The 19,471-nt window shown below is 36.3% G+C and overlaps 1 long non-coding RNA gene across 1 annotated transcript in view; it reads right to left on the reverse strand.

The window, feature by feature from the left end:
• LOC110262273 (uncharacterized) overlaps window positions 1-19,471 on the reverse strand; it is a 60,688-nt gene that overhangs the window by 6,935 nt on the left and 34,282 nt on the right. The gene's annotated exons all lie outside the window — the stretch shown is intronic.

A 19,471-nucleotide genomic window follows, 5' to 3' on the forward strand; every position in this document is an offset into this window, starting at 1 on the left:
AATCAGCCTTTGAACAAAGGGGTAAACAAGCTTGAGTCAAGTATCCACATCTCAATTCTCTTCCATCATTTATTTTTTTTAATTTTTTAAATTTTTTGCTTTTTTAGGGCTACACCCATGGCATATGGAGGTTCCCAGGCTAGGGGTCTAATCGGAGCTACACCACTGCCACAGCAACAAAGGATCCAAGCCAGGTCTGTGACCTACACCACAGCTCAGGGCAACACCAGATCCTTAACCCACCGAGCAAGGCCAGGGATTGAACCTTCACCCTCATGGATGCTTAGTCAGATTCGTTAACTGCCGAGCCACGACTCCTGTCTTTAATTTTTATATTGGAATAATTATTTGTTTCTCATTTTCTTTTCCTTTCTTAATAAATCAGCCCCCCAACTATTGGGGGGGCAGAATAAGATAGGTATTTAAATAAAGGTGGGCATGGAAAGCTATGGTTATGTAGAGCAATGTGTTGAAACATGATCAAGTTCAGAGAGTGTCCTCAAGTAGAGATGGGAGCATGGGGCAAAATATTAGTAAACAGTGAAGAATGAGGAATGTTTTTGTGCAGAAGAAAGACCAGCATGTGATGTTAGAGAAAAAGCTAAAAGTTTGAGAAGTGGGACTTTTAGCTACTTTTGAAACTCTACAAAAAAAATGCTTACTAATTAGAAAAAAAGTAATTTTACAATGGAGATGCCTGTCTGACAGCCCCTTCATCAAGTGATCAAAGTGAACATCAACTGCAATGAGAAAAAACAAAATCATGTGCAATCTTACAGAATGTAATGAGAATACAGAACATCAGTTAAGAGGTCTTCCTCCAAAGGATGAATAAAATAAATCTTCTGAGAAAACATCAGAAAATCTAAACTTGAGAGATTTTCTATGAAATAAGTGATCTGTAATCACTTAATCACAAAATGAGGAGAGAGGAAGTATCCTGGATTGAAGCAGACAAAGGAGACCTAACTACCCAATGCAATGTTACTCAGAATTGGATTCTTTTCCTATAAAGGACATAATGTGGACAACTGGTAAACCTTAATGGAGAATCATTCTGTGTTCTATTGCCTAATGTTCTAGTGAGGATTAAGTGAGAAAAATTAGCATTTAGGACAGAGATTACCCCTACTATTAACTGCTAAATACACACAGTCTAGTTTGCTCACTTGTTTATATGTGGTACAGATGGAACTTATGTATCCTCCCAAATCTATATGTTGAAACATACTCCCCAAGGTGTTGGTATCTGGAGGTGGAGCCTTTAGAAGGTAATGAGGGCATAAAAGTAGAGCCCTCATGAAAGAAACTAGAGAGGATACCCTGGGGAGTTTCCTTTCCCCCCACCATGTGAGGCAACAGCATGAAGGTGGCCGTCTCTGAACCAGGAAGAAGGCTCTCACCAGACGCTAAATTTGTTGATGCCTTGATCTTGGACCCCTTAACTTCTAGAATGGTGAGGAATAAATTCGTACTGTTTATAAGATACCCAGGCAATGATATTTTTGTTATAGCAACCTGAATGTACTAAATCAACATGTTGGTTTTTTAAAAAATTCTGTCAATATCCTTTTATTAACCATGGATTTTTTTTTTCCTTCAACAGATAAATGAAAGAGCCTGGAGAAGGCCTCTGCACTAGTTCCATCACTCTTAAACCTCCACATGGAAGAAGGACTGAAGTTGTAGTTTGGTCCTATACTCTATGTCTGTCTCTCAAGAATAAGTAGTTATGAGTCAGAACTCCGTGTGGTGGACTGGATGAAGGCCTAAATTTAGGAAGATACAGAAAGTTCCCAATTGGGTCACCAAACCTAGCCGCCATGTTAAATGCGGCTCTGTCATTAATAAAGCAGATTTTAACCTTTAATTTCCTTTAGATTCCAATGTGTATATTTTAGTGAGCTTCATAATGCAGAAGGAAAGAAGGATTTTAAAGGTCATTCTGAAAATGCCTAGTTTATGGTCATGAAGCAAACGTCCTTCCCAAAGAGAAAGCACTTGAGATTCAATAAACAACTAATAGAGACTGAAGTTTCTGGAGCAGATCTGATTTTAGTAATCTTGGACTTTCTCATGAAGGCCTTTGAATTTAACATGTTGTTGCAGGTATCACTATGCTTGATGTTGGTAGGCATGCAGCTTTGTTCAGTGACGATGTACAAGCAAACGACTTTAGTACTTGTATTATTTTGTTAGGGCTGCCATAACAAAGTACCACAAACTGGGTGTCTTGAACAACACAAATGCATTGCCTCACATTTCTGGAGGCAATAAATATGAGATCTGCAAGTTGATGAGGTTGATTCCTTCTGAGGGCTCTGAGGAAGGACCTGTTCATTGACTCTCCCATAGCTTCTGGTTGGCTGCTGATTAATCTCTGTCATTCTTTGACTTGCAGAAGATCAACACAATCTCTTCCTTTATAGAGTGTTATCCATGTTTGTGTATGTCTGTATCCATTTTTTTCCTTTTTATGAGGATACCAGTCATGAGATTAGGGACCCTATCCCATTCCTGTATGACTAGGCCCCATCCTATTCCTGTATGACTTCACTTTAGCTTAACTAATTATACCTGCAATTCCTAATCAGGACCCTCTTTCCTAATAAACTCACATTCTGAGGCCCTGAAGCTTAGGACTTCAAAATAGGAATTGGAAGGAGGATACAACTCAACTCATAACAGTACAATTTGTCCAGTAGTATAGTGTTAGGCGAATCAGTACTACAACTGGAGTTGAGTCCAGACTGTGGGTTCACCCTAGAGTAATAGTAAAGTTTACTGATGATCAAAAATGGGGTCCTTATTATAAATGAAAAGGATACTTTCTTGGGTTTAGGTAGGGAATACTATTAAATTACTACAAAGACTAAAATGGATATTTTAAAGATACATGTTCTTTTAAAAGCTTGTGCCTAAAATGTTTTTTCTAATAATGAGGTTTGATCACAGAGCCAGCTCAAAGAGAACCCAGATTGATTTTACAAAGCAGTTTATTTTTATCAGCCAGTAAGAAAATAGTAGGGGAATGGGAGAAATTAAAAGAAAAGTATAGGCCTTTTACATTATTATTATTAGTTTACAATTGCTTTTTTTTTTTTGTCTTTTTGGGGCTGCACTTGTGGCACATGGAGGTTCCCAGGCTAGGGGTTGAATCAGAGCTGTAGTTACTGTCCTATGCCACCTCCACAGCAACATGGGATCCGAGCTGCATCTGCAACCTACACCACATCTCACGGCAATGCTGGATCCTTAACCCATAGAGTGAGGCCAGGGATTGAATGTGGTCCTCATAGATGCTAGTCAGATTCATTTCCACTGAGCCACGATGGGAACTCCAAGGGAGTGATTTTTGTTTCTGGAAACTCCAGGGGTATCCATTTCCTTCCTTTCTCCAGTTTACTGAGAATAATCCACTTTCCTTGACTCATAGACCCCTTTATCCATCTCAGCCCCAACAATGTTACATCTTTCTGACCATCCTTTTATCACGTCTACCTCTGACTATGTTCTTCTGCTATACTCTTACACATTTAAAGACCCTTGTGATTACACTGGGCCCACATGGATAATCCAAGATAAACTCTCCAATATAAAGTATGCTTATAGGTAATCTTAATTCTCTTTGACATGTAGCATAACATATTTCTGAGAATTAGAACCCAAATGTCTTTTTAGACTTTCTCTATCTCTGCCTGTATCTATATATAGTCTCCCTATATTCTCTCTCTGTCTGTATATGTATATGTGTATATATATACACACACACAGACACACACATATATACATAGATACACACATATATATACATATATAGTTTCTCTGTATAAGCCTGAGGAATACAGATCCTCAGGTTGGAAGTAGAACCTACAAGGGATTCTTGATGTTTCATCCTTTTGGGAAATGTGAAGGGAACTATTATACAGAGGATGTGGCTAAGTGGGGAATCTCAGGATCACTAAAAGAGTAGAAAAACTTGATTATTTAGTGAGTGCACATGTGCGGAACTTAATTAGGATTCTTGAAACTCCCTCAATCCCTATATGGTGGATACTGGTTTGAAATTCTGCAAGTTGTCAAGGCATCCTCCAGGGAAGCAAGTAGAGTAATGACAAAACAAGTCTGGGATAATCTTTCAGGACCAAATCCCAAGGAAGAAACAAATGACAAAGCAATGAGTGCCTATGAGAGAAGATCTAGGGTATCTGACAGTACAGAAGTTTCAGATTTTCACAGAACAGAACAAAGGAACTTCAGGATGGGACCAGTCATTTCTTAGCATTCACCACCCAGAGTGCACCCAAGGACTGTGCAGGGCAAGGTATGCCATTCCATGTAATCTAAACAGCTGATTAGTTTAAAACTATATTATGATCAAGGTGTTAGGAAAAGCATAAAAAATTTACATATCAAGATATTTTAAAAGCATAAAATTATGATTTAAAACTGAGGAATCCTGCTAGATTTTGAATTAGAGATTGATTATAAATGCCTCTTTAGGAGTAATATACTCTTCTGAGATTTTCCCACCTGCAAAAGCGCACTTATCTGAGTCAGTTCCATCTTTAGATTACCTTGTACAAGTGGCATAAGGCAAATGGGCTTAGGGCATATTGAACCTCAATCTACGGATAGTAAATAGCTCCCCTTATTCCACTGCATTTTATTTTTAATTTGTTAAAGTAATCACTTCTGTATATAGAGAGTTTGGGTAAATTTGGACCTGTGAGCTATAAGGTTGCCTAGAAGTGGTTAGGAGGGAGATAGTTAATGTGGACTTAAGCCTCTCCTGCTTCTTAAGCAGGAAAGAAAATTAGAAGAGATATCTGACATAGCCATACCATGATCACTGAAAATGCAGACTCCTGGGAAGCTAGTATAAGGATTTGTTACAGGAGGATTTCCCACGCTGTCTCTGACTCATTCTATTCACACAATTTTATTAATGTTTCCAGTATATCTCCCTGTTCCTACCACACATTGAGAAAGATTTATGTGTGGTGACTATGAAGTTAATTGGTCCACAGGACTGGTCCATGAGGTGTATGAGGACTCAAGGAGCACTCAGAACTGAAGAAGGTGAGAGTTTCCCAGTGAATAAGTTGGCCAAGGATATGCTCCTTAGAACACATGAGTCCAGAGAGAGCAGGTGATTTCTTGTGGAATAGAAAATGGCCAAAACCTGTTTGCTTGTTTTTTTTAAAGAATGTTGTTACTAGGTTCATCTAACTTCCAAGGGAATTTTGGTTTTTTTAAGTAACAGTGTGGGAATTGGAGCTTTGAGAGTGAAGAATGAGGGTCCTCTTTTGGGGTATTCATCTCTTGGATGGTTTATCAGATGATTCAGTTAGATAAAAATGCTCGTCTGCTTCTTAGAGAGAAACTTCCCCTTCATAACCTTTTAGATGATGAAATAGGGATCAAAGTAGTATTCAGAAAGATAAAGCCATGAGCAAGACCATTAAATTTATTTGGGATAGTTACAGAAAGAACCTAACCACTCAAGATTTTAAGTGCTCTAGACAAAAAAAAAAAAAAAATAAAAAAAAAATAAAAAAATCTAAGTAAAGGTGGAGACCAAAACCCTAATTGGTTGTAAACTGGATATTTTCATAAAAAGCCCCTAATTTGGTCCAAGAGTTAGGGCTTTGACATTCCAGTTAAATGTTCTTTAGCCAGAAATATACATTTAGCAGGAAAAATGTAAGGGAATGGCCTTAAAGTCAGGGGGAATACCTTTAGTTGAACACAATGTCAGACTTACATTCCTTCAGTGTTAGGTATTCTGTGAAATAAGAAAGCACGTTTGATAAGCTAAAACGTTTTAAAATGCCTTCCAATTACATTTGCTACTTTTGAGAAAAGTAGGCCCTAGAGATTCTTTATAGTATGTGTATACAGGTCATGTGCCTTTTTTAAAGTAACTCAAGGTTAAAAGGCAAAAAGAGTGGCCCCTAGTTGCCTAGGAAACCCAGGAAGTGCTTTTATAGGACCGGAGGTTGAGAAAGAACATTTATTATGACTTGCAGGTGTAAATGGCACATGTAGTAGTATCTGCCTTATTTTATCATCTTCTCCATTCTTCACAGACGGTAAATGAGTCTTAGAGCAACCCTGCAGCTTTTTCAGTGGCACACAGATATACTACAGAAGGACTAATATAAATACTCACACTCTATCCAACATTTCAAAGCTCCCCTCAATCCTTCTTAATAGGAGATAGCTGAGAGAAGCTAGCTCAATCTTAGACATTTGGCCCATTCCATTATTCTAGATCATCTAATTTCACAGTTCATAAAGAGAGCATGGAAAAACTCAAACCCAACTGCATTTATGATGCCTCAGCTCAGGATATTTGCTGTATATAAAGTAGCTTATTTATTACCTTATAAGAAGAAAGACAGTGAGTAGCAGGAGATATTGATTTATGGCCACTACTTAAAGAATCTCTGATTTCTCAGTCTTCTTGAATCAAAGTCTTTTGTGGCCCATGACTCCCCAGACTTATCTATCTAACGTCAAAGTTCATTAAAAACAAACAAACAAACAAAAAAAACACTACACTGAAACAAAAAACAGAGGTTGGAAGATGTGGGCATTGATGGGAACTGTGATTCAGTATGGCTGGAATGAATGAGGGTTAGAGGGAGCTAGGATGAATAAGATAATCTGGGGTAGCACTTAAGGGTAAAGAAGATTGGAATTTAAAGTTGGAGTACTCTTCCATAAGGATACAGAACTCTTATTCTTCATCTTCATCATCACACTGTGTATGTTCAGAGTTTGTGTACAGGGCTGTGTGACTGTAGGAAAAAGCAAATAGAACATTTTCCAAATAAACATGAATAGAGCAGAATATGAGCAAGTACCCTTCCCCAGAGTGTATATTTGATATACTCAATCTTGCTAAAATCTTCAAGTAATAAAATACAGCGATTTTGGAAGCTTCATAAGCATCAGTTACATAAAAGGAAGCTTAAATTATAGCCCAGAAGCTAACATCAGAGAAGCCAAGATAAATGTACGATAGCCTCAAGATTAATGTGGTTTAAAAGCAGCTTGCACATCAAGAGACTATTAGTATACACTACAGATTCCTTTTAAAGGGAAAACACACACACACACACAGCAAGAACACTGAGCCATAATGTCACATATAAAGAAAATAGGCAATTTTGATAAAGAGGTAGGGAATACTTTTTTTGCAAAACCTCCAGACATTTTGTCTTTTGGAATAAACTGTGAAGGGAGAACTCTATCTTATCAGAACAATTATCTTTCCTGTCTTGTATTGTCATATTGACTGTCTTAATGTCTTTCTCAGTCACTGAAATTATTCACTTACCAAACTGGAGAAGCATGGCTATATATTGTAAAATTACTCTCCTTGTAAGCAAGTATACAAGCCTTCTCTGCATCTATACTATAATTTTAAGGGTCCTTATTTTACTTTTTCCTTTCATTTAAAAAATTGTGTCCTTGTAATTGCTTAGGTGATAAGAAAATACAGATTGCTATTTTGATTCTGCCACTATAAATCTCTAATGTTGGACCTGTCATTTTAGTGATCCTGTGCCACATTTCTTCTGTTTCAAAAATGGTAGAAAATGGACACATAAATCAAACTGAATACCAATGTACATGCAGTGCAAAACAGTGCATGATAAGGGACAGAAGATGCGGAAAGGTAATCTCTGCTCTCTGATTGGTCTCGCTACTGCTCTCTAGAGTTATATACAAGGACTACAATTACCACAAAAGATTAGAAATGATAATATATAACACGCTTATGAAAGCTGACCTGAAAAGAGAGGACAGACTTAAATTGAAATATAGTCACTCTTACAATTTTATCCTCACAATAACCCAAATCAGGCAAGCAAACAGCAATATCTACATTTGTAAGTGAGGTAACTGAATGAGGTAATTAGCAAGACTAGAAAGAGATGAAACTGGTAATCGAGCCCGAGTTCTCTGCACACCTTGCCCACCTCCCGTACCATTTTGTGTGCATCTACTGCACCAGCCAAGCTGCTGCCTGTTTGTGTAGATACAATCTCTCTGGGGCACAGCCACACATGGCTTTGTTTTCACTGCAGCACAACTGAGTAGCTGTGACAGAGACCATAAAGACTACAATATTTACTCTTAAAATTGCTGACCCTTGCTGTATTTCATCAGTAACACAAGGAACTTGACATTTTTCCTCTCAGTGCTTGCCTATGATTAGCTGGTTTTCAGGATAAGCTTACTGAAGGAAGTCTGAAAAGAAGAAGGGAAGGAAGAGTAGATGAAAGGGGGGCAATAACTGAGGAAATGTCTAGATTTGAGAGCATCTAATCTTTTCAATACAAGCATTCTTATCAATGAACTAACCAGCCATGGTTTTACTGAAAAAGAGTAAGTAGTAAACAAATGAATGATCTGCCATTCTTTGGTTAGTACTCAATTTTTTTTTAATGCTTCAAAATCAGATGAAAAGTAACATTAGCCAGATCATTTTAGGAAGAATATGGACACTCTTCCAACTTCTGTGTAAAGCAGCACCATGGCCTGGCTTCTGTATAGTAAATGTTGTATGAATAAATCTTCTCATTTCCTATGGATGACTTTAATTATTAACCTGTCCTCACTTGATTTCTACTGATTGTTTTGCAGACGAGCAAAATTTCATTTTTGGTAAAACTGAGTCACATACAAACAACAATTAAAAAACATCCAGATATGTTCAATTTGGATTTCAAATGGTATCAATGAATGATTTTACCAAAGAAGATTTCTGAGGATTTTGAAAAACTACCTACCTGTACTCAATTTGAAACTTCCCTCTCTGATTAGACTTACTTTTTAGCCCAAAATACATGATGTTATCATTCACATTATGCTGCGTACTCAAAAATCACAATTTCCCTGATAACTTTCGTGTTGGCATATTAGCATCTAAATTCAAAGTTGAGACAATGAATGTGTTAAGGAGGCAATTTAACACCTTCCAGCTTCTTTTTTCCCCTCAGCTGCACATCTTGGAAGATCAGCAGTATTTAGGCAAACATATGTTTCACTCATCAAGCTTCAGTCCACAGGGTCTTGCTTTGACCTTCGATTAACATTATAAGCCTCAGTCCCTTGAAAAAACAATATGGGCCAGAGGGCCATCACAACAGTTTCAGTTATCAAACTCTGTTTTTTGTTTGTTTTAATTAATAAAAGTGGAGATAAAACCCCATTAAAAGTTTTTGATAAATTATATTGAGGGTAAGGTGATCTGTACGGTATGTGTTCCAAGTCCTGCCTCATAAATTAGACTGAAGAGTGTGAGAAGTTTATCAAGCCAATGAAAGTAATCTAACAAGAACTTGGGTTTTAAACAGATTGAGAAGTGGTACCAACTTATATTTCACCAGTGTTGGAAGAAGAGTGAAAATGTACCTGTGTTGCCATCTCTGATGATAAACTTTAGAGCTCAGCTTCACATCACATGGGCGAAATGCCACACTTTCAAAGTCACGCATGGTGCAGGCAAATACAATGCAGGCAGTCCAGAAAAGAGTAACAGGAGAGGTGACAGGCTTTTGAATATTATGATTTTAGGAGATGGTGGCAGCCTTGGGTTCATTTAGTTGGAAGAAACTCTTGGGGTTCCTGAGAGTTAATTCTGTTTAGGTTTTTATTTTTTTAGATCCCAGGGGAAGCAGGAAAAGCATGAATAATTGGAAAAGGCTATACATATCACTTTTTTGTTTTTTGGTCTTTTTACTGTTTCTTGGGCTGCTTCTGCGGCATATGGAGGTTCCCAGGCTAGGGGTCGAATCAGAGCTGTAGCCGCCAGCCTATGCCAGAGCCACAGCAACGCGGGATCCGAGCCACATCTGCAACCTAACACCACAGCTCATGGCCAGTGCCAGATCCTTAACCCACTGAGCAAGGCCAGGGATCGAACCTGCAACCTCATGGTTCCTAGTCAGATTCGCTAACCACTGCGCCACAACGGGAACTCCACATATCACTTTTTTGACTCAGCTTTCAAACACATTTTTCCCAAATTGAATGAATTATCATAGGATATATCAGTCATTCTTCAGATGACTGCTGTATGGGGGGACAGTTTAGAGCAGAATGAGAAATGACTAGAGAATTTTACAGTCTTTGCAAGGGACTTCAGAGGTAATCTACTCTGAAGTAGATTATTCTACTATTCAGAGGTAATACTACTCTCTAGCCTTTGCCTAATTAAAGGCCAAATTTGTCTTAACAAATTTCTTTTGAGTATTGGGAAGAGAGAGAGAACAGTAGTACAAAAAGTTAAGACTCCAAAATTAGCTGGGCAGGTCTATCAGTCTGTATATTCTTAGAGTCAAGAATCACAGTCCTAATACATCTTCATTCTCCCATGCCTAGAACAGGGCACAGTAAATATCGGTTGCAACAAATCGACCTAGACTCATTCCACTGCTCTTTAAGGCTTCTGCTTTTCTAGGCAATATTCTCCATGAGAGTGGAAAACCCCACTCAAAGTAAGTGCAAAAGGTCATTCCTAAGTGTTTTTTTGCAGTATTGATCCATTTAGCATTAGAAATCTCTGGTGGTCCTGAACACAAAGGGTCTTTTTTCTTTGACCTGAATCCAGTTCTTCCTTCCCTTCCTCACTATCATCTTCTTTCATGACTAAGTATCCTCCCTCAGCTTAGACAAAGACCACATGTTCCCAGCTGGTTACCTGGCCTCCAGTCTTTCCAAAGTACCTGCATAAGATAATACCATGTCATGTTCCTACTTAAAAATTATCACTGGATCTTCCACTGTCTACAGGCAAAAGTCAATTCCCTTAGCATCACAAAGAAGATTTCTCAGAACTTTTACTACTCTAGTTATCTTTGCTAGGATGTTTATCTTCCATTTATCCTTCTGTAAACTACTTGTATTTTAAGGCACAGATCATATATCCTGCTTTTGTACAACTGTCCTGCCTCTTTTCCTGAAGGTATACTTCACATCTCCCTTCATGTTTTTCCCATGGAACGTTTTAACATTTTGTTTCTTTAAATTTTGAATTCTTTGATCTTTGTGCTTCCCTGATCTTGGCATTTTTAGATAACCAATTTATATTTATTGAATGAATGACTATTTGAAAGTTGGAAATAAACCAACATGGTCACCACAAATGAAAGCAAAGAATAATGTAAACCCCCCTCATATCTCTCCAACAATATTCACCCAGACCAAGAAACACTTCAGTGTTATAGCAGTTTTTACTGCTTCATGTTGATCCATTTAAAATTGCATCTAAAAAGCCCATATTTTCCTCTCTTTTCATTTTCTGGGTGAGAATAAAGCATAAAACAGATATTTTAGAGCAGTTATTATACTGATACTGAAGCTAAAAAAACACATAAATGATGCTAGTTGGAAACCTCGGAGATTTTGTAGTTATTTTATGTTTTAATTCTCAATCTTCTACACACCCAAGTTATTTTCTAATAACTTGGCAAATGCTACTGCTGCTACCTATACTATTATTCACTATTGAATATTTTAAGTAGGTATATAAACTTGGAATTCCCATTGTGGCACAGCGGAAACGAATCCAACTAGGAACCATGAGGTTGAGGGTTCGATACCTGGCCTCGCTCAAAGGGTTAAGGATCCAGTGTTGCTGTGAGCTGTGGCATAAGTCACAGACCCGGCTCAGATCCCACATTGCTGTGGCATAGGCCAGCAGCTGTAGCTCCGATTAGACTCCTAGCCTGGGAACCTCCATATGCTGCGGCTGTGGCCCTAGAAAAGATGAAAAGAACAAAAAAAAAAAAAAAGAAATGTAAAATAAATAAATAAATAAACTAATGATAAGGCATGGTAACCCATCATAAAGAATACAACAAATATAATCAAGGCTCTATCCAAGTATTTTTCTTTTCCTAGATGAATTTCACCCTTTGTGAGATACCTGGTGTTAGTGTAGGCAGAACGGAGGACCAGATGCCACCATTTCTGACACCCTTTCTTTGTTTAAACTGTGAGGAGAAAACACACTTTTCCACACTTTCGCAGTTGCTGCCTTTCACAACCCCCACCTTCTCTCTCCCTTTAACCCAAGAGATGACTAGACTAGCTCCCATCCCACCACTGCCTTTGGTGACAGAATCCATCAGCTCTCACTTAGTACCACTAGGCATTCACTGGCATTTGAACCCATTGCATCAGTGAAATAAAATTACTCTTAAAATCACTTACAAAGCACCAGAAATAGTAAAGGTGCAGTAGGAAAGAAAAGGATAAAGGGGAAGCTAGCACAAAGACTAAAGCCTTAGTAGAGAGAAGCAGCAGAGATCATGTTGCCATTAACAACTGAAAATGTGATTTCTGGCCCCACCTCCTCTATCAATACTCCTGAAAGTAGCTGTCATACTACACGGTCATTTGCCATAGCAACATTTTCTGATTGATCCCATTCTATCATGTGACCTTTTCCCCAGACAGTTCATAACTCATTACCACTTCCTAGAGAAACTTCCAGGGAAGATAACCATGTTCACTCTATTCCCAAGCTGCTCTTGAGCAGATTTAAATGTCTTCTTCCTTCTGAATGGGAGGGCTGTGAGCTGAATTCTGCCCCTCTGAAATGTATGTGTTGAAGTTCCAATATCCGGTACTTTAGAACATGAATGTGTTTAGAGATACGGACATTAAAGAGGTAGTTAAGGTTCAGTGAGGTCATTGGGGTGGAACCTAACCTAATATGACTGGTGTCCTTATAAGAAGAGATTAGGATGCAGATATGCCCAGAAAAATGACCAGGTGAAGACAGAGGGAAAAGACAGCCATCTGTAAGCCATGAGGGGCCTTAGAGGAAGTTAACCCTGATCTTAGATTTCTAGCTTCCAGAACTATGAGAAAACAAACTGTTGTTTAAGCAATCCAGTCTGTAATGCTTCACTATGATAGCCTTAACTAACTAATAGGAGAATAAATAATTTCTTTGTTAATAAAACATCATTTAAAATGTATTATTCTGGAGTTCCCATCGTGGCTCAGTGGAAATGAATCTGACTGTTACCCATTAGGACATAGTTTCAATCCTTGGATTTGTTCAGTAGGTTAAGGATCTGGCATTTCTGTAAGATGTGGTACAGGTCAAAGATACAGCTCAGATCTGGCATTGCTGTGGCTGTGGCATAGGCCAGAGGCTGTAGCTCTGAATTCGACCCCTAGCCTGGGAACCTCCATTTGCCAAGGGTGTGACCATAAAAGCCAACGAGTTTCAGCTAATTTTATCTGGTTCCTTCTTGGTACAGTTGGCATGATTTCACTACTTCTATCCCTTTTAAAAATTTCAACCAATCACAAACATGTTGCTGATTAAGGTGTTGGGTGTAGTGCAAGAACAAAAACAAAGTCTTCAATCAGCAAATATCATGGACCTGCTTTGATCAGGGAAAGTACAAAGCAAAGAGATGATGAGTACTTTATATCAGGGCCAAAATTTAGAAAAGGAGGAATAAATCACAACATATTGTAAAGTTAAAATTGTTATAGGGTTCCAATTCTGTTTTTGAGAATTTGCAATATGACATGCAACAGAAGAGAAGTGGGAACATAGACTCCTCAATTCTACACAGCCAATACCCTTCCAGATTCATTATTGTACAGGAAAAAGTGTTGAGTTTAAAAAACAGCTCAAGTAAGACCTTGCTTTAAAATGAGCAAGAAAAAAAGAAGGAAGAATTAAAGAAGAAAGAAGGGGGAGAGGAGAGGGAGAGAGAGAGAGAATGAGAGACTACATCTCACAATGCATATAAGAAAATTATAAAATTAGCAGGAAATTCAAAAGATTCACAATATCCCCAGGCTATCTTCCCTTAATGACATTCTGATTTGGGTCCCTGAATGGAATGAATTTCCTATCAATTCTCATTTGTCAAAATTCTCCTTATTCAAGAAGATACTGTTCACATGGTCTCTCCTCTATGGAGCTTTCATAAATATATCTAACACTTGTTTCATCATCTTCTTTACCACAATAATTTGAACATACCCCATCCTAGCATCTTTTAAACTACGTTGTAATTACTGGGTTACATGCCTTTCTCTCCCATTAGACTTGAAGCCTAAGGGTTCAACTTTAAGTCTGAAATAATATTCAGCTACTAAATGACAAGAATGACAAGTAAGGAATATAGAAAGCGGATATCTTTAGAGCTCAGGCAGAAGGAAAAGATAATTTTTTGAACACTGTAACAGAAGTGTATTTGCGGTGAATTTTGAAATAATATGAATAGACTGAGTGACACTTTGGAGCATACACTCATTCAGCAAATATTCAGTGGGGACCTATTATGTCAGTTAGGCATGGGGGTTATTTGAAAGTAAAATTATACGATGCTATTAAGAAAATGTTTTAAATTAGGAAAGAAAAATAATAGGAAGAAAATACATGAAAATGAACTTAAAGGAAAAGTCTATTATCATCACTGCCAACAGTGCACACTTACTGCCTCACTGCTTTCAGGCTGTGCTTTCAAAACACGCAAGTATTAAATCAATGCCAAATCTAACACTTAAGTAATTCAGTGGAAGTTGTACAACTGAGGTCTAAACTGAGATATTTAAGATCCTCAATACTACTAAATTAATGACCTTTAAGTTTTTTTCTTAAACCTGAGGTATGCATGTATACATTAAAATTTTATGATATATGCATGTCCACCATAAATGTTTTATGGATTATTAGAAAGCATGATTATAATAAACCTGACTCAATAAATTTCCTAGGGAAATGCCATAGTATCATTTCAGTCTTGTTTTTACATTATGAGTATTACACTATATAAAGTAAAAGAAATGTTGGATTAAAATGTATAATATTAACTACATGTCCTTTGAGGGAGAATGTCACATCTTCAAAGCACAGACCTAAACTAACTCTTACATCATTCCTGTCAAGTATACACTATTATCTCAATTTTACAGTTGGATAAACGAAGACAGAAGTCTGGTAACTTGCACAAACTCGGAGTACATCACAACTGTACTTGTTAGGATACAGTGTGATCCATTCAGGGACCTGATCTTGCCATTCATTCAGTGACTTTAAAGTCACTGATCTTTGATTCTCCATCTCCCCATCAGCAAAATAAGTTTGTTATACTAAAATCTAGTCAACAATGATCGCTATATTCTTCCTACAGCTACACTATGGTTGATTTATGCACTTAATTATATATACCCAACTTCTTATTTTTAGGTGTCACATTTATGGTGAGAATCATATTCTTTTTCTTTCAATTAAAATTTGATCTTGGAGATCCTGTTGTGGCTCAGCCAATTAAGAACCTGACTAATATCCTAGAGGATGCAGATTCGCTCTCTAGCTTTGCTCAGGGGGTTAAGGATCCAGTGTTGCCACACGCTTCAGTGTTGTGGGTTGCAGATGTGGCCTGAATCCTGCACTGCTGAGGCTGTGGAATAGGCTGGTAGCTTCAGCTCTGATTTGCCACCTAGCCTAGGTGTGCCTCAGGTGTGGGCCTAAAAAGAAAAAAAAAAAATGCTTTGGTCTTAACTTTAGAACTGTGCAATAAGAAACATTAAGACTACTAATGTCAATGATAAAAATATTTTTGATAAAATACTAAGAGCACTGATACACATAACACAATGATATATTTGGGTTCTTCTGCTAGTAAATACATATATTTAAGAGCTTATTTTATAAGATACAAAAGTGGTAGCTATCAGTATGTTTTTATTTCATTTTCATTAGTTATTACGTAGCATAAAAATAACAACTCTTTGCAATTGTATAAAACATTACAGTTCTAAAATTCCTTTCATGTATCTGTTTTTCTTGAGTCTGACATCTTGATCTTTGTGAGGTAGGGATCACCTTTCTGACTTATGCCTAACTTACAGCTAGACAAAATAAAGCCCAGAGAGTGTAAATGAATGCTACATGATCTGAATTCAAGACCTCTGCTTCAATGACCTGTCCTTCATAATAGAAACAATCTTATTATATCAACAACAATGAATGAAAGCAATAACTAACCCTCGTGTGGTTTTTATACAGGCCAGCTATTTTCCAAGTGACATGAATGTATGTGTACATATAATTTATTATTAGCAACTATTATATGTGATAGATGTTCAAAGACTCTGCTTTACAGATGTGGTTTAGGAATAGAAGGAGTTAGGAGTACCCAAATTTGCACAGGTAATAAGTAATGGAACTGAGATTTAAACTAAAAACTCATGATAATGTGAGGAAAAAGAATGTATACATGTATGTGTAACTGGGTCACCATGCTGTACAGCAGAAAACTGACAGAACACTGTAAACCAACTATAATGGAAAAAAATAAAAATCATTATAAAAATTAAAATAAAAAATAAATTAAAAACTCAAGCCATTTGGCTCTAGTCAATTTGCCTCTCTATAGTAGCATAAATAGTTCTTATTTATTCATTTAATATTCAATAAATTTTAAATACACAGTCATGTTCTCGACTTATTAAGAGAATCAGGTAATACTAGGGTCTGTAGGAGATAAAAAGGTATAATCCCTTCCTTCAAAGATTTACAGTCTGATAAGTGCCAGGCTACCATCAAAAGCCACTTTTAAATGAAATGTGATCACAGGTTAGAATATATAACTAAATTAAGTAACAACGGTTATTTGAATAAATGGTTAATCAATCCAAAAAAAAAAAAAAAAAAAAAAGGTCTGTTTACTGCGGTCACTATGACCAGCAGAAGACATTTAGTGGACCTGGGAGTGAGGAGATATGCCAGAGTAATGGCTAGATACTACTTTATTTTCTTTCTCTTTTCTGCATAAAAAAGTAACTAATAGTTCATTAAGACTAACAGAATGATTAAAACTAATGTGAGTACAAGGTGCAGTGTATACATTCATCTTAATTGTGAAATTATAGTTCATTATTTAGTTCAAGGAGGACTGTGTGTAAAAAACACTCATACATTCAAAAATATTTAATTGACCATCACTCTGCATCCAGCTGAGGTAACAGCACATCTCTGTATAGGAGTTTTCAATCTAGTTGAGGGACTCAGAAAAAAAACAAAGGAACAAAAATAAGTAGAATAAATGAGAGATATTGATAAATTCTTTGGGGGAAAAAAATCAAGTGGAAAAGATGAAGAGGGGTGTGTGCATGTCGAGGTGACAATTTTAAATAAGAAAATATAGTTTTTGCTATAAAAGAATACGTATTCATTATTGAAAATTTGGTAAATACAGAAATAGAAAATAATAAAATACAATTATATATAATCTTACTAACAAAATGACCATCATTAGCATTTTGGTATGTATCTTTTCTGACTTTTAAAAATATAAATAGGAAGAGGTCTTGTCTTTTATTTCTATAAAATGAAACATCTTATAAATGACTTTTTCAGCTTAATAGTATGTTTTAAATGCCTTTCTATGTCATTAGAATAATCTTCTAAAACAATGATTCTTTAATAAGAGCAAGAAATGAAGAGCACTTACCAGAATAAACTAAAGCCACATTTCTAAGAACAGGCGCTATGTAATGAGTAAGATCTTGGTGGATAGCTCTGAAAGGCAAGGGTCTTGTGAAAAAACCCCACCAGGAGATTCTGAAATCCATCATACCCCTAACTCTCTCATTCACACTTGAAAGCCTCTTTCTATAACATTTGTTATTGCATCTCATTAAATGGATGTGTAATAATCACTAATCTATTGCTGTACACTCTTTTTCCCCTAGATGTTCACTATAAGAGCACTATTAATATCTTTGAAAATGTATCTTTAAAAATTGATAATTATTAATATTCTTGATGTGACAGTCAGAGAAAAAAATATGAAGAATCCTGTGCATCTGATACATATTTCCCAGTATGTCCCTTCATTAATAGTTCTCTGGGGTTTTTGGATTTTTTTTTTTTTTGATGTCTCTCACATACCAATATTTATTTTATCTTTAACTCTTTTGAATAAACATTTTAAAAACCAAGTCTTGGTATATAATTTGATTTTCTTTGACTATTAAATATTTTTCAAGTGTACTGAACCTCTGTATTTCTTCTTGAAATGATTTACTTGCATAAGTGCTTCAGAAGTTTTGTCTTTGTGTGTTTAGCTTTTCAAATGTTTTAGATTTTTCATATAAAGACAATACTTTTTCTGTTGGGTATGTCATCTAAAAGATTTTCTTAAGAGAAAAATATTGATCTTCTCCAAATCTGTGGGTGATACATAGAAGCTAAACCCATTCTAGTTATCTGTTTAAAAAACATACATTTGTGTAAAAGGCACTGTTAAAATTCAGATATATGGAAGTTAACACAGTACGACGGCATGTGCTATTGGGTAATATTAGTTCCTTTATTCTTCTTATTCTTAAAAACAATGAAAATAAATCCATATTAAAAACAAAATTATTTCATATTATAATTAACTCACATTTCCTCACTGTGTTTTTCCTTATATTGCCAGCAATTCGACATTTTGAAAAATTCCTATATTAAAATCTTTTCTAACATTTCTTAAAACTCAAGCACATCCTTTGGGCTGAACTTTCCTCTCTGGGCTCCCCTCCTCAGTATATTCCCCAAAGTCCTCATTTAGGAAAGTGAAAAATAATAATAACAGCTGGAGGTGGTTTTAAATAGGAGAAAATGCAATGGCTTTCTTATCACTTGTCTTAAGAACTCTGTAAGTTGTATATTATGTATTCATTCATTTGTTCATTTATTCAGCAATTACTTATTGAATATGCTAGAGCATATGCTTCCCCCATCATTTATCTCATAGATGCAGCTAAAACAGGCTTGCTGTGAGAAGATTTAATATAAACTGAGAACAGTGAAACTCTTAAGCTGGGATGGCTGGTTTGACAGACGTCTTCATCAATTAGCTGAATTCTTCCTACATTTTGGCTTTGACGCTCACAGTGTATTTTCCTGGCCAGAATTACAAATAAGCTTTCTTTAAATGCATTTAGGAAAAACTGAACATTGTGTCATTAATTCAACAGTATTCTAATTCATAAAAAATGAATGATAGTAGGCATACATTCTAACAAAAATACTGAAGTTCTAAAGTAAAATAAAATAATGGAATTAGTGGCTAAGTATATGGGTGACAGTTCTTCCCCAAGCTAAAACAAATTGCAGGGAAAAAATGGATTTTTTTTAACTTATCTTTTTGTTGCTCACAAAATACAAACCTATCATTAAATATTGAAACCAAAGTTGCCTTTAGCTTCATGAGATTTTTATTAATTGCTAAAATTATGTAGCTAGCTAGCTTTGTCTTGCTAAGGGTCTAATATTTTCAGAAAAGTCATCCTTAGTTTAAGTAAACAGTAATTTTTTGCCCAGGATTCTATGCTCAGCAAGATCACGGAAGCTACACAGCATTAGCCTGAAGTTTGAAACTACATGGTTGTACATAATGTGGCTTATATTCAAAGAAGACTC

Source organism: Sus scrofa, chromosome 9, assembly GCF_054392235.1.
Source record: "Sus scrofa isolate SSC_HxYL_T2T_F1_AM1 chromosome 9, Sscrofa_HxYL_maternal_Yorkshire_Landrace_v2.0, whole genome shotgun sequence".
NCBI lineage: Eukaryota > Metazoa > Chordata > Mammalia > Artiodactyla > Suidae > Sus > Sus scrofa.